The sequence below is a fragment of the Chiloscyllium plagiosum genome, unplaced genomic scaffold (genome assembly GCF_037043375.1).
Source record: "Chiloscyllium plagiosum isolate Xiang-an unplaced genomic scaffold, Cpla_swu_hap1 HiC_scaffold_13, whole genome shotgun sequence".
Classification (NCBI taxonomy): Eukaryota; Metazoa; Chordata; class Chondrichthyes; order Orectolobiformes; family Hemiscylliidae; genus Chiloscyllium; species Chiloscyllium plagiosum.
This window is the reverse complement of record NW_028270151.1, coordinates 111290706-111305363: the sequence shown is the minus strand read 5'-3', so window position 1 is coordinate 111305363 and position 14658 is coordinate 111290706. Positions and strand designations below refer to the sequence as shown.

The 14658-nt window shown below is 43.8% G+C and overlaps 2 non-coding genes across 2 annotated transcripts; both read left to right on the top strand.

Moving 5' to 3' along the window:
- Positions 1–5898: 5898 nt before the first annotated feature.
- trnar-ucg (transfer RNA arginine (anticodon UCG)) lies at positions 5899–5971 on the top strand. The gene has a single exon. It is a non-coding gene; the product is annotated as a tRNA-Arg (tRNA).
- A 1423-nt stretch (positions 5972–7394) lies between these two features.
- Positions 7395–7476, top strand: trnaf-aaa (transfer RNA phenylalanine (anticodon AAA)). The gene has a single exon. It is a non-coding gene; the product is annotated as a tRNA-Phe (tRNA).
- Positions 7477–14658: the final 7182 nt, after the last annotated feature.

The window sequence follows — 14658 nt, the reverse complement described above, 5'->3', positions numbered from 1 at the left end:
TGATTTATTGATTATTGTCATCCAAACTGTTTTTTTAACCATTGAACCGTGAGTGGGAGATGGGAAACTAAGATCAACCGTAACTATTGCCATCTTTTATCACTCACATGTAGTATTTTTTTTCTTGTACGTAGTGGTTACTGCGGGTGCACTTGTAAACTGCACCTGTGGATGACTTCTTTCCTCACTGGTCCTCATTTCTATACAAACACGTTTTACATCCTTATCTTCTGAATAAAAGTAATATGCAACCAATTGATAAATGTCACTAATACTTTGGCATTTCACACGCCTCCGTTTGTCACCTTCCAATGTAAATTAATAATTTGCCGTGTTGCAATTGCATACAATAAGAGATAACAAAATACAGGGAGGTGTACCAGGTTTGCAAACGCAGGTTATTGAAGCTAAAACGCAGGTTTCTGCCCAAAATACAATCACGGAAGCATGCACCGAATCGTCAGGAAGCACACAATAAGTCCAGTTCCAGAGGGCATGACAGGAACAGCGCCAGAAAAATCACCAAAATACTTCTCTCGGCTAATATTTTGGATGTACATCTCAATGAGCAATCGAGTTTTACATATGTTCCAACAGTAGTTACAACACAAGGAATTAACCAGTGCTGCAGACGGTCCAAGCCCCTGAATCAGAAATACTCAATGCCCTACATACAACTACAAGAACATCTGCCCGTGGCGTATACGGGCTGGCTGAAGTTCATGATTGCAGCTCGCGAGTTGTCCGACTGTTTCTCCGATACAGTGTTTCGTGCAGTCCCTGCGTGGAATCTTGACAACCACATTTGTCCTGCACAAGATGGGCATTGGATATTGTTTTCTGGTGAGCTTTCCCTCAGCGAGGCTGTTGGGTTTATGTGCTGTCCTAAATCCGTGTGTTCAGACGAGTCTGGCTATCAGTTTCCAGAAATTTATTTTAAAAAAAGGGAAGCATGGGTGTTTCAATTGCTTTATGGCATATACTAGTTGACAATTTAGTGTGCCAGACATCTGGGAATGCAGTTGTGGGATACATATTCTTGGCAAAGAATTTGTGTGGCCGTCAGTAATTGCCACGGCCAGCTGTCCCGAGTAGCTATACGTACAGACAGCAAGCATCCTGGAGAACAGCACAACAGTAATAGAACATGGCAATCAGAAGGCAGCCAGAGATTTTCTCGAAGCAGGGCACCCATCCATGGATTCCATCAATAAACACATTGATCAGGATCCAATCTGCAACACCAACAACCGGACCCAGCGGCAATGAAACTAAATCAATTCCAAACCGCACAGGACAGTAGGCTTCACAACAGGCTCTGCAATCCTGAGGATGTTACCCAGAACTGTGAGGATCCCACTTCCCAGCACCGCAAAACATTCCAACAACATCTCCACGAAGCACACGAGCTTCGCATCTTTCTGCTCCAAAGCACTCCGATTTTTCACAGCAGAGAATTGTACACTGAACTCCCGCGTGCAAGGTGAGGATGCCAAATCCAACACAATCAATAATGGCAGTGAGAGCGAGGGCAACAATTTCCATTGTCATATGGACAGCCACGAACACTCTCTTTGAAAGGTACCTTTAAATATGAAAGTCTGTGCAGCAGTATAATCGGGGAACCAAGTAGCCTGCGCTGGGTATTCACATTTCAGACAATTTCCTTTGTTCACCGTTTTCACTGAAAGTGAATGGTATTACTATTTCATTGCTGATATGAAACCAGATTCTGCATTGTTTCTGCTCACCGTTTTTGTTGTTGCAGTGGCGAAAAGGTTGTTTTTTGTATTTCTCGCATTTCCTTCATTACTGTCCTGGTGAAGGAGGCTGGTGATTGGTCCTCTCGATCAGATGGAGTCATCAGCGCATTGTTGACCTAATTTCATCACGAGTGCAATTGGTAAACTTCATTTTTCATGGGTTATTGCTGTTCCGTTTTGTTTTATGTTTGTTGAGCACTTCGTGTGACTTGGCAATGCACTAAATCTCCAGTATGTCCTGAATTGCCTCGCTGCCGTTTCTCTGAGCAGTTCATGACATAATCGGCTTGCACTGCAACAAAGGCAGCATGCATGCTTCGGTGTGTCTGGCAATGGTCCACACTTTCTGTTTTGCTTCTGTTCCACATGAAGAGCTGTCAGTTTCTGGATTCGTTGGAGAGCTGAGGGGGGTAACATTATCAGTGCGGTATTATTCTTCAGCCAAACTCTTTGATGGCAAAGTTGGGTAGGTGCCAAACGAATGGTCATTGGCAGCAAAAGTCGGGAAAGACCCTCATCGCTGGGTCAACTCGTCCCATCCACCCTCCAGAAATATAGGCAAACACGCTGACTGCGTAACAAACAGAGTGCATTTTTTTTGCAAATGGTCCATTAAAAATTGTGTCAGCTGCGGGAGCACATCAAAGATGCCGAGCACGGAAAAAGAGCCTACTATCGAACCTGTCCGTGCTGAACAGATAACCGAAATTAATTGAACCATACTTGCCAAATGTTTTCCTTATCTCTCCGAACGCTTCCTGTCTATATACCCATTCGGATGCCATTGAATTTGCCTTAAATGTGGCAAATCATTCAGCACACACAAAAATGTCTGAGTGAACTCGCTGAGATTCTGCATGACACCATGACCAAACTTTGGGCCAAAGTTGAAAACTGCGACTAGAATAGATGGCTCTCTGATTAGCAGCAATGCACAATGGGCGGAATGGCCTTTTCCCACTTTGTAAATCTTCCAAGACAAGTTGAAAACAATCTACAACGAATATGTTCTTGTGAGGATTTACTTGTGAGGATTCGGTACTCTCAGCAACGTGGCCCGGATCTTATTCCCGCTCATGGAATGGTTGTATTGTTCAGCAAACATATCGGTGTACCAGTACTTCTGCCGATTTTCCGATGCTGGCAGGTCATTGGTTTTGTCCAAAACATTATGAAGGTTAACATAAAACAAATAGCTACAGTTGCTGGAAATCTGAGCCAAAAACGAAAATTATTTGGGGAACGCAGCACGACTTGCAACAGAAACGTCGACTTGCCTGCTCTTCGGATGCTGCCTGACCTGCTGTGATTTTCCAGCATCACTCTGATCTAAAATCTGGTTTCCAGCATCTGTAGTCCTCACTTTTACATCGTTCCTTCAGTGTCGCTGGTTCCCAATGCAAGAACTCCATCTCTAGCGGGTTCATGTCTGTACTTCCATGCTGAGGAGTTAAAGCGTGAAGAAACGTAACTCACCCCCTCCATCTCTGGGGTAATTAGGGACTGAAAATGAATCGTAACACATTGAAGTATATTTACATGCGACTTAATCTCTGTATTTTATTGGGAGCCATCTCTTTCATTGTAACCATCAGGAAAGACCATTTCGTTCGCCAGAAAAAGAAATGAATATGTCACTAACCTTTGCTTGTTTCAGGTGCACGAACACTCAGATCAATAGCTCCCTTGATTAGCTCTGCTGGTCATGTTCGCAAAGAGATCTAGCAAATTGCCAAGTGTGATTTTCCTTTTAATAAATAATTTTGACTCAGTTTGGCTGCAAATATCTTTTCCTACCTTTGTGCTTTTCTTCTTTTACATTGGTGTCTCGCACCTTACAAATGACAGCAAAGGGATGAAAGGAGATGGAAGCATTTCACTCAAGTCAACGAGAGCTTTCAATGAGATCACGGCTGATTTGGTCAATGCTCAACGCGGCTCCGCTGTCTGTAGTCATGGCCGAGTGGTTAAGGTGGTGGATTAAAAATCCATGGGGATTTCCCCACGTCAGTTCGAGCCCTGCTGACTACGTTATGAATGCGTTCATACTGGAAAAAGTTCAGCAAAGCAGGCTGGTAATTTGATTAGACTTGGGAAACTCGAGTTCTTCATCAGAAATGCCCCATATTTAAAACATTATCTCTGTTTCTCTTTCCAGATACACAGCCCGATACATCGGGTTTCTGCAGTTGTTATTGAACGTCCTAAGCAGAAGTGCTGCTTTTCATTCGATTCCTTTAATCCCTGCCCTCTGTTCTCTGACTCGGGTCAGTGGCGACACTTCCTCCTGCTTGTCAAAGTGCTCATTCCCCACCGCTTCCTCTCCCATCATTACAAACAACCGCAGGAAATTGCCACTTAACCATCTTTGTTCCAAAGTGAAACTCATCAGCCTCGGGAATCTCTCCACCAAACGGGATTTCTCATCCCTGGACATGGTGCAAACCAGAGGATTATGAAGAGATACTGTGAAAATATTGTCAGTTGGCAGTTGAAAAAATGTTTAGGAAGCAAACCATATAATTTAGGCTCCAGCTTTGTAAATTTTGAGAAACTCTTTGGGAAATGGAATCAGAGGAGAATGAAGAAGTGTGAACTGTCGGACCGAGTGGAGGACGGGACATTGACTCTGATGTTCTCGGGACAGGAACTGATCTGAGACATTGAAATCATTCTCGCTCACGTCCGCGAGGAATGCAAACTTCATCTGGACTCTGGGACAATGAAAAACTCTGGAACACTCAAGACAATATCCAAATATTTACTGGGATCACTACAGTACGAGTACTATAGATGAGTCATTTTTTGCCCAGTGTGTTCAGGAGGGCTTCCTGACACAGTACGTACACATGCCTTCAAGGGACGAAGCCACTTTCGATTTAGTACTGGGTAACGAGCCTGGCCAGGTTTTGGATTCGGAAGTAGGTGAGCACTTTGGAGACAGCGATCACAATTCTCTCAGGTTTACTTTCGTGATTGAAAGGGATAGGTCTACTCCACGGAGCAAGAGTTTCAGCTGGTGGAAGGGAAATTACGATGCAATGAGGTAAGATTTAGGAAGCGTAGAATGGGGTAGGAAACTGCAAGGAGTGAGCACATTAAAATGTGGAGCTTATTCAAGGAAAAGCTCCTGTGTGTCCTAGATAAGTATGTACCTGTCAGGCAGGGAGGAAGATATAGAACGCGTGAGCCATGGTTTACTAAGGAAGTGGAATCCCTGGTCAAGAAGAATAAGAAGTCTTATGTTAGGACAAAACGTGAAAACTCAGTTAGAGCTCCAGAGGGTTCCAACGATATCAGGAGAGACCGAAAAAGAGAGCTGAGAAGAGCCAGGAGGAGACATGAGAAGTTGTTGGCAGATAGGATCAGGGTTAACCCTAAGGCTTTCCATAGGTATGTCAGGAATAAAAGAATGACGAGAGTTAAATTTGTGACAATCAAGGATAATAGTGGGAAGTTGTGTGTGGAGTCAGAGGAGATAGGGGAAGCACTAAATAAATATTTTTCGACAGTGTTCGCTATAGAAAATGAAAATGTTGGCGAGGAAGATACAGAGCTACTTGCGTCTAGACGAGAAGAGATTGAGGTTCACAAGAAAGAGATATTAGAAATACTGCAGAGTGTGAAAATAGATAAGTCAGCTGGGCCGGATGGGAGCGATCTGATTTTGTTTAGCAAATGCACTGCAGGAAGGTAGAAATCAAGCTGATGGTTACAACGGCTCGTTTTGAGCCGCTAATTTCAATGAAGTGGCGGCGCCAATAAAAGGTGTCACGCATCTCGTCTAATTCCACATCCTGAGCTCGAAATGACCAGAGGTTTCTCGCTGAGTTTCTGCAGGGTCTTGTTTGGACGACACCATGACACTTTTTCACTGGAGTGGATCATGAAATCGCGTCGTGACTATGAATAAAACGATGGAAACGTCCAGCCGAGAAGGACGCGACCCTGAAGCGGGCAACTGAGGACAAATGTTTCTCCTTTGCCAGTGAAAAGCACTGCTCACAAATTGGAAACTTCGAAGTGAAGCAATGTTGGTGATTATCTTCGCTGCTTGTTCACCTTTTTAATTCTGATTCCGTGAAAGCCCATGGCATTACATATCGACATTCTGCCAAGTGCAGGCTTGTCTCTTGGGCCAGTGGCGTAATGGATAACGCGTCTGACTTCGGATCAGAAGATTGTAGGTTCGAGTCCTACCTGGCTCGAGGGGGAATGTTTTGCTTTAACCGTGGTATACGTTGACGCTCCCCTGTAAAGTTCTCTCGGGACATCGCCTCTGTGCTTCCGCATGTAAAGCTTGCATTTGTCCTATTGTCCATTTCAAATTCCAGCTCTCCACAACGGACACCTCCGTCAGTTTGGCGGTATCTTCTGGTGTGTCTCCCTCTGTGGGTGAAAATGAGCATGAGTTCCTCAAAAGAGTTACAATTCGTTATACTTCTGTCCCATTATTGTGCCATGTAAGAACATAGGATAACCTCATTGACATTTGACCTGGAAACATTAGAACACACGAGACTTTGGGCCAAAGTTCGAAACTGCGACTAGAATAGATGGCTCTCTGATTAGCCGCAATGAACACGGGCGGAATGGCCTTTTCCCACTTTGTAAATCTTCGAAGACAATTTGAAAAAAATCTGCAACGAAAATGTTCAGACAGGGTGTTTTATTTACACCAAGTACGATAGTATCTATCGCCTTGTCTTGTTATTTACTTGTGAGGATTCGGTATTCTCAGCACCGTGGCCCGGATCGTATTCCCGCTCATGGAATGGTTGTATTGTCCAGCAAACATATCGGTGTACCAGTACTTCTGCCGATTTTCCGATGCTGGCAAGTCAGTGGTTTTGTCCAAAACATTATGAAGGTTAACATAAAACAAATAGCTGCAGGTGCTGGAAATCTGAGCCAAAAACGAAAATTGTTTGTGCAGCGGAACATGACTGGCAACAGAAACGTCGACTCTCCTGCTCCTCGGATGCAGCCTGACCTGCTGTGCTTTTCCAGCATCGCTCTGATCTAAAGTCAGGTTTCCAGCATCTGCAGTCCTAGTTTCTTCAGTGTCTCTGGTTCCCAATTCAAGAACTCCATCTCTAGCGGTTTCATGTTTGTACCTCCGTGCTGAGGAGTTGAAGAGTGAAGAAAAGTAACTCACCTCCTCCATCTCTGGGGTAATTAGGGACTGAAAATGAATCGTGTCACATTGAAATATATCTACATGCGAATTAATCTCTGTCTTTTATTGGGAACCATCTCTTTCATTGTAACCATCAGGAAAGATCATTTCGTTCGCCAGAAAAAGAAATGAATATGTCACTAAACTGTGTTTGCTTCAGGTCCGAGAATACTCAGATCGATAGCTCCTTTGCTTACTTCTGCTGGTCATGTTCGCAAAGAGATATGGCAAATTGCCAAGTGTGATTTTCCTTTCAATAAATAATTTTGACTCAGTTTGCCTGCAAATATCTTTTCCTACCTTTGTGCTTTTCTTCTTTTACATTGGTGTCTCGCACCTTACAAATGACAGCAAAGGGATGAAAGGAGATGGAAGCATTTCGCTCAAGTCAACGGTAGCTTTCAATGAGATCACGGCTGATTTGGTCAATGCTCAACCCACCTGAGCTGTCGGTAGTCATGGCCGAGTGGTTAAGGTGATGGATTAAAAATCCATTGGGGTTTCCCCACGTAGGCTCGAATCCTGCTGACTACGTTGTGAATGCTTTCTTGCTGGTATAATTTTCGCTCAAAGTTCAGAAAAACTATTTTGTGAACCAGGCCGCTAATTTGATTAGACTTGGGAAACTCGAGTTCTTCATCAGAAATGTTCCATAGTTAAAACATTATCTCTGTTTCTCTTTCCAGATACACTGCTCGACACGTCCTGAGCAGAAGTGCTACTTTTCATTAGATTCCTTTAATCCCTGTCCACTGTTCTGTGACTCGGGTCACTGGCATCACTTCCTCCTGCTCGTCAAAGTGCTCATTCCCCACCGCTCCCTCTCCATCATTAGAAACAACCGCAGGAAATCGCCACTTAACCATTTTTGTTCCAAAGTGAAACTTATCAGCCTCGGGAATCTCTCCACCAAGCGGGACTTCTCATCCCTGGACATGGTGCAAGCCAGAGGATTGTGAAGAGATACTGTGAAAATATTGTCAGTTGGCAGTTGAAAAAATGTTTAGGAAGCAAACCATATAATTTAGGCTCCAGCTTTGTAAATCTTGAGAAACTCTTTGGGAAATGGAATCAGAGGAGAATGAAGAAATGTGAACTGTCGGACCGAGTAGAGGACGGGACATTGACTCTGATGTTCTCGGGACAGGAACTGATCTGAGACATTGAAATCATTCTCGCTCACGTACGTGAGGAATGCAAACTTCATCTGTACTCTGGGACAATGAAAAACTCTGGAACACTCAAGACAATGATGTGTTTCTGTTCGCCGAGCTGGAAGTTTTTGTTGGAAACGTTTCGTCCCCTGTCGAGGTGGCATCCTCCGTGCTTGGGATCCTCCTGCGAAGCGCTTCTGTGGTGTTTCGTGTGGCATTTATAGTGGTCTGTCCTTGCCGCTTGCTGTTGTCAGTTTCAGCTCTCCGCTGCAGTGGCTGGTATATTGGGTCCAAGTCGATGTGTTTGTTGATGGAGTTTGTGTATGAGTGCCATGCTTCTGGGAATTCCCTGGCTGTTCTTTGTTTGGCTTGCCCTATAATAGTAATGTTGTCCCACTCGAATTCATGTTGCTTGTCGTCTGTGTGTGTGGCGACTACGCATAGTTGGTCGCTTCGTTTCGTGGCTAGTTGATGTTCCTGGATGCGGATCGTTAGCTGTCTTCCTGTTTGTCCTATATAGTGTTTTGTGCAGTCCTTGCATGGGATTTTGTATACTACATTTGTTTTGCTCATGTTGGGTATCGGGTCCTTAGTTCTGGTAAGCTGTTGTCTGAGTGTGGCTGTTGGTTTGTGTGCTGTTAAGAGTCCTAGTGGTCGCAGTAGTCTGGCTGTCAGTTCGGAGATGTTCTTGATGTGTGGTAGTGTGGCTCGTCCTTTGGGTTGTGGCATGTCCTCTTTCCGTGGTCTATCCCTTAGGCATCTGTTGATAAAATTGCGAGGATATCCGTTTTCGGCGAATACCTTGTATAGGTGTTCCTCTTCCTCTTTTTGCAGTTCTGGTGTGCTGCAGTGTGTTGTGCCCCTTTTGAATAGTGTCTTGATGCAACTTCGTTTGTGTATGTTGGGGTGGTTGCTCTCATAATTCAGGACTTGGTCTGTGTGTGTGGCTTTCCTGTGTACCTTTGTGGTGAATTCTCCGTTAGGTGTTCTCTGTACCATCACGTCTAGGAATGGGAGTTGGTTGCCCTTTTCTTCCTCTCTCCTGAATCGGATTCCTGTGAGTGTGGAGTTGATGATCCTGTGTGTTTTCTCTATTTCCGTGTTTTTAATGATTACAAAGGTGTCATCCACGTATCTGTACCAGTGTTTGGGTTGAATTTGCGGTAAGACTGCTCTAACCTTTGCATTACTGCTTCTGCTATGAGTTCCGACATCGGTGAGCCCAAGGGTGTTCCGTTGATTTGTTCGTATATCTGGTTGTTGAATGTGAAGTGTGTTGTGAGGCACAGGTCCCACGATTTAGGAAGATTAGGTAAGATTTAGGAAGCGTAGAATGGTGTAGGAAACTGCAGGGGGTGAGCACATTAAAATGTGGAGCTTATTCAAGGAAAAGCTACTGTGTGTCCTAGATAAGTATGTACCTGTCAGGCAGGGAGGAAGATATAGAACGCGTGAGCCGTGGTTTACTAAGGAAGTGGAATCCCTGGTCAAGAAGAACAAGAAGTCTTATTATGTTAGGACAAAATGTGAAAACCCAGTTAGAGCGCTCGAGGGTTCCAACGATATCAGGAAAGATCTAAACAGAGAGCTGAGAAGAGCCAGGAGGAGACATGTGAAGTTGTTGGCAGATAGGATCAGGGTTAACCCTAAGGTTTTCCATAGGTATGTCAGGATTAAAAGAATGACGAGAGTTAAATTTGGGACAATCAAGGATAATAATGGGAAGTTGTGTGTGGAGTCAGAGGAGATTGGGGAAGCGCTAAATAAATATTTTTCGACAGTGTTCGCTATAGAAAATGAAAATGTTGGCGAGGATGATACTGAGATACTTGCGTCCAGAGTACTAGAGATTGAGGTTCACAAGGATTAGGTGATAGAAATACTGCAGAGTGTGATAACAGACAAGTCCCCTGGGCTGGATGGGATCTGTCCTAGTATCCTCGGGGAAGCAAGGGAAGAGATTGATGAGCCTTTGGCATCGATCGTCAAATCATCGTTATCTACAGGAATAGTGCCTGTGGAATGGAGCATAGCATACGTTGTTCCCGTGTTCAAAAAGGTTCGTAGAGACAACCCTGGTAATTACAGACCAGTGAGTCTCACTGCAGTTGTTAGTAACGTGTTGGAAAAGGTTATTATGGATAGGATTTATGACCATCTGGAAAAGAATAATCTGATCAGGGACAGTCAGCACGGTTTTGTGATGGGTCGGCCTTGCCTAACGAATCTGATTGACTTTTTTGACAAAGTGACCAAACAGGGAGATTACAGTAAACCGATTGATGTGGTGTATATGGGTTTCAGAACGTTGTTCGATAAGGTTCCCCACAATAGGCTATTATACAAAATGCGGTGGAATGGAATTGTGGGAGAGATTGCAGCTTTGATCAGTAATTGGCTTGCCAATAGAAAACAGTGTTGTAGTTAATGGAACATGTTCTTCTTGGTGTCTATGTACTGGCAGCGTACCACAAGGGTCGGTGTTAGGTCCACTGCTGTTACATGAGATCTAACCTTGCCAATCAGTCTCCCATGGGGAACATTGTTGAACGCCTTACTGAAGTCCATATAGACCACATTTACTGCTCTGCCCTCATCAATCTTCTTTGTTACTTCTTCAAAAAAACTCAATCAAATTTGTGAGACATGATTTCCCACGCACAAAACCATGTTAACTGTCCCGAATCAGTCCATGCCTTTCCAAATACATGTACATTCTGTTCCTCAGGATTCCCTCCAACAATTGGAGTATTCTTGGTAGATGCAGTTTCATGTCGGGATTGAGTTTTTTGAAGAAGTAACAAAGAAGATTGATGAGGGCAGAGCAGTAAATGTGGTCTATTTGGACTTCAGTAAGGCGTTCAACAATGTTCCCCATGGGAGACTGATTGGGAAGAATCAAAAGACACGCTACTATTAAAATCGATAGAAACACAAAAGATGTGCAGTGCAGAGGAGTCTCAGTGTTCTTATATATGAAACGAACAAAGGTTAATCACATATTTATTTCTTGCTGGCAAAGGAAAGCCTTTTCTGATGCTCACAATTAAAGAGATGGTTTCCAAGAAAATAGGAAAATTAAGTCACCAGTAGAGTAATCAATTGCCAAGATATCCCTCGTGATGTTTTATGGGACATGTGGGATTATTTGATTATTGTTCTGCAAACGTTTTTACAATGGAACCGAGAGTTTTAGATGGGAAGTTAAGATCACGCATGACTATTGCCATTTTTGTCACTCACACACAATATTTTTTCCTTGTACGATTTATTTCGCTTTGTGGTTACTGCGAGTGGGCTTGTAAACTACACATGCTTGTGAGTTCATGCCTCACTGTTCCTCAAATCCAGCCAAACAGACTTTACATCCTTACTTCCTGAATCAAGGTAATCTCTAACCATTGCATAAATGTCATTAAAACTTCGGTATTTAACACGCCTCTGTATATCATCTTACAATATTAATTGATCCTTTACTGTATTGCAGTTGCGCATAAGAAGAGAAAAAATGAATAGAGAATTGTGGACCTCCGCTTCACACACCCGTTATTGAAGCGAAAATGCAGATTACTGCCCATAATACGATCGTGGAAGCATGTGCGAAACCCTCAGGAATCACAGAATAAGTGTAGTGCCACAGGGCATGTCAGGGACAGCACCAGAAAGACAACAGAAATGCTGCTCTGAGCTCCTATTTTGGATATATTTCTGAATGAGCAATAGAGTGTCACATGTGTTCCATCAGGAGTTACCTCACACAAGGAAGTAACCAGTGTTGCAGACGGTCGTATCATCCGAGTTCCAAGCCCTGGAATCAGAGACATTCAATATTCTGTGCATAACTACAAGGAACAGCTGTCGGAGGCGTTTATAGTCCATGTGAAATTATGAATGCAGCTCTCTAGTTGTCAGCCTCTTTCTCCTTTGTCGTGTTTCGTGCAGTCCCTGCGTGGAATCTCGTCAACCACGTTTGACCTGCACATGATGCGGATTGGGCCTTGTTTTCTCGTGAGTTGTTGTCTCAGTGAGGCTCTCGGTTTCTGTGTTGTCATAAGTCCGAATGTTCGGAGGAGTCTGGATATCGTTTTCCAGAATTTGTTTTTAATACAGGGAAGCATGATTTAAAAATTACCTCAAAGCATATCCTCGCTGCGAACTTTGTGTGCCATGCATCTGCGAATGAAGGTGTGTGGATATTGGTTCTTGTCAAAGAATTTGTGTGGACGTCAGTCCAGCAGTCCCTAGTAGCAGTACATAAAAACGGCAAGGGCCACACATTCGACTAGAATAGCACAACAATAATAGGACAGGGCAAGCAGAAGACAGCCAGACAATTCCTGGAAGCAGGGCACTCATCCACGGATTCCATCCGTTGGACCCAATCTGCAATCCCAACAAACGGAAGCAGCGAGAATGAAACCAAATGAATTCGTACCAAAACATGAGAGCAGCGCTTCACAGGAACCTCTGCAGCGCTGAGAATGTCACCCAGACAGGCGAGGAAAAGTCTGCAAACCATCTTCCTCGCGTCACCGAACTTTTCAACAAGATCTCCAGAAGCATCCGAACTTCACATCTTTCTGCTCCAAAACACTCCGCTTTTCCACAACAGACAATTGCACACTCAACTACCGCGTGCAAGATGAGAATACCAGCCCCTACACTACCAAGGGCGGCAGTAAGAGCGCGGGGAAACAGCTGCCACTGTCATTCCACAGCTACAGACGCTCTTTTGGAAATGTACATTTTCGTATGAATGTCAGGGCAGCAGTAGAATATGGGAACTAAACAGCCTGCGCTGTGTCTTCATATTCTGGACAATGTGAGTTGTTCACAGCTTTCCCTGAAAGTGAGTGGACGTCGTTATTTCACCGCTGTTGTGAAGCCAGATCCTGCACTGAATCTGCTCCCTCGTTTTTTTGTTGTTGTTGTGGGTAAAAGGTGGGCAACCGCAACGTGAAACGTTGTTATATTTCTCTCATTTTCTCTATTACTGTTCTGGTGAGGGAGGATGGAGATTAGCTCGCTCGATCAGATGGAGGCACCAGCGCCTTGTTGACCTAATTTAATCGAGAATATAATTGGTAATATTCACTTTGCATGGTACAGTTTTCTGTTATGTTTTATGTTACTTGAACACTTGCTGTTACTTGGCAATGCACTAAATCTCCAGAATGTCGGGAAGCTCCGTTTGGAATTGCTTCGCTACTATTTGTGTGAACAGTTCTTGACATACACGTCTCGCACTGCCTCACAGACAGAAGTAACGAGTTTGTGTGTCTGATAATGACTCTGCCTTTTCAGTTTTGCACCTGGTCCACGTTAAGAGCTGTCAGTTTTTGGATTCACTGGAGAGTTGAGGTGATAACACGATTTGTGAGTTTTTTTTAGTCAACAAAATTATTTAATTGTATCAAGGAATGTATCAAGGAGAATGGTCATTGTCTGTAAATGTCTGGAAAACATTCCTCTCTATGTCATTTCAAAACATTACGCCTCAAGAAAAAATAAAATTCAAATGCGCTGACTTAGTAACAAACAGCATGCGTTTTTGCAATTGGTCTATTGAAACTGTTGTCAGGTCCTGGAGTATCACAGAATTTCCGAGCACGGAAGCAAACCTTCCTATCCAACTTGCACCTGCTGAACAGATGACCGTAACTAATCTAAACATATTTGCCAATATTTGTCCCTTATCTATCCGAACACTTCCTGTCTGCATACCCATTTAGATGCCTTTGAAGTGTTGTGAGCGCACCAAACTCTGCCACTCAATGTGGCAACTTATTCCACACGCACAAAAATATCTGTATTAAAAACAAGTGTCGCTCACATCCCTTTCAAATTGTACTGCTCTCTCATTAAACCTATGCTATCTCGCTTTAAACTCACGTGACTTCTGAAAAAGTGGAGATTGACTATGTCCTCTGCTCGTCTACCTCATGATTTTGTAAACTTTTCCAAGGACATCCCTCAGTCCTGCAGCTCCGGGGAAAACTGTCGAAGAATATTCAGCTTCTCACTAATGTCCACACCGTGCAAACCTTTCAAATCATTGTAAATATTTTTTTTTAATTATGCGAAGGTATTCGTAGAAAGCGCCAGGGGAAATTGCCTGAAGTGAAGCGATGCTGAAACATTAGTCTTGACAGGTTTGGCGCTTAGTTATCGTCAGGGAGCGTCGCCGAGTGGTTTAATGTAGGTAAAAACAATGAATGCAGATGCTGGAGACCAGATCGAGGATTAGTAGTGCTGAAGAGCGCAGCAGTTCAGGCAGCATCCGAGGAGCAGTAAATCGACGTTTAGGGTGAAACCCTGTATTCCTGATGAAGGGCCTTTGCCTGAAACGTCGATTTTACTGCTCCTCGGATGCTGCCTGAACTGCTGTGCTCTTCCAGCACCACTAATCCAGAGAGGTTTAATGTGCTGGGTTTAGGGTCCAGTCTCTAGTGCGTCGTGGGTTTGAAACCCAACTTTGCAATAGAACAGCAGCAGGCAGCTTTTTATGACAGAACTACATAGGTCCTGATATTGTTTTATGGGTGTGTTTGTTACTCCTCGG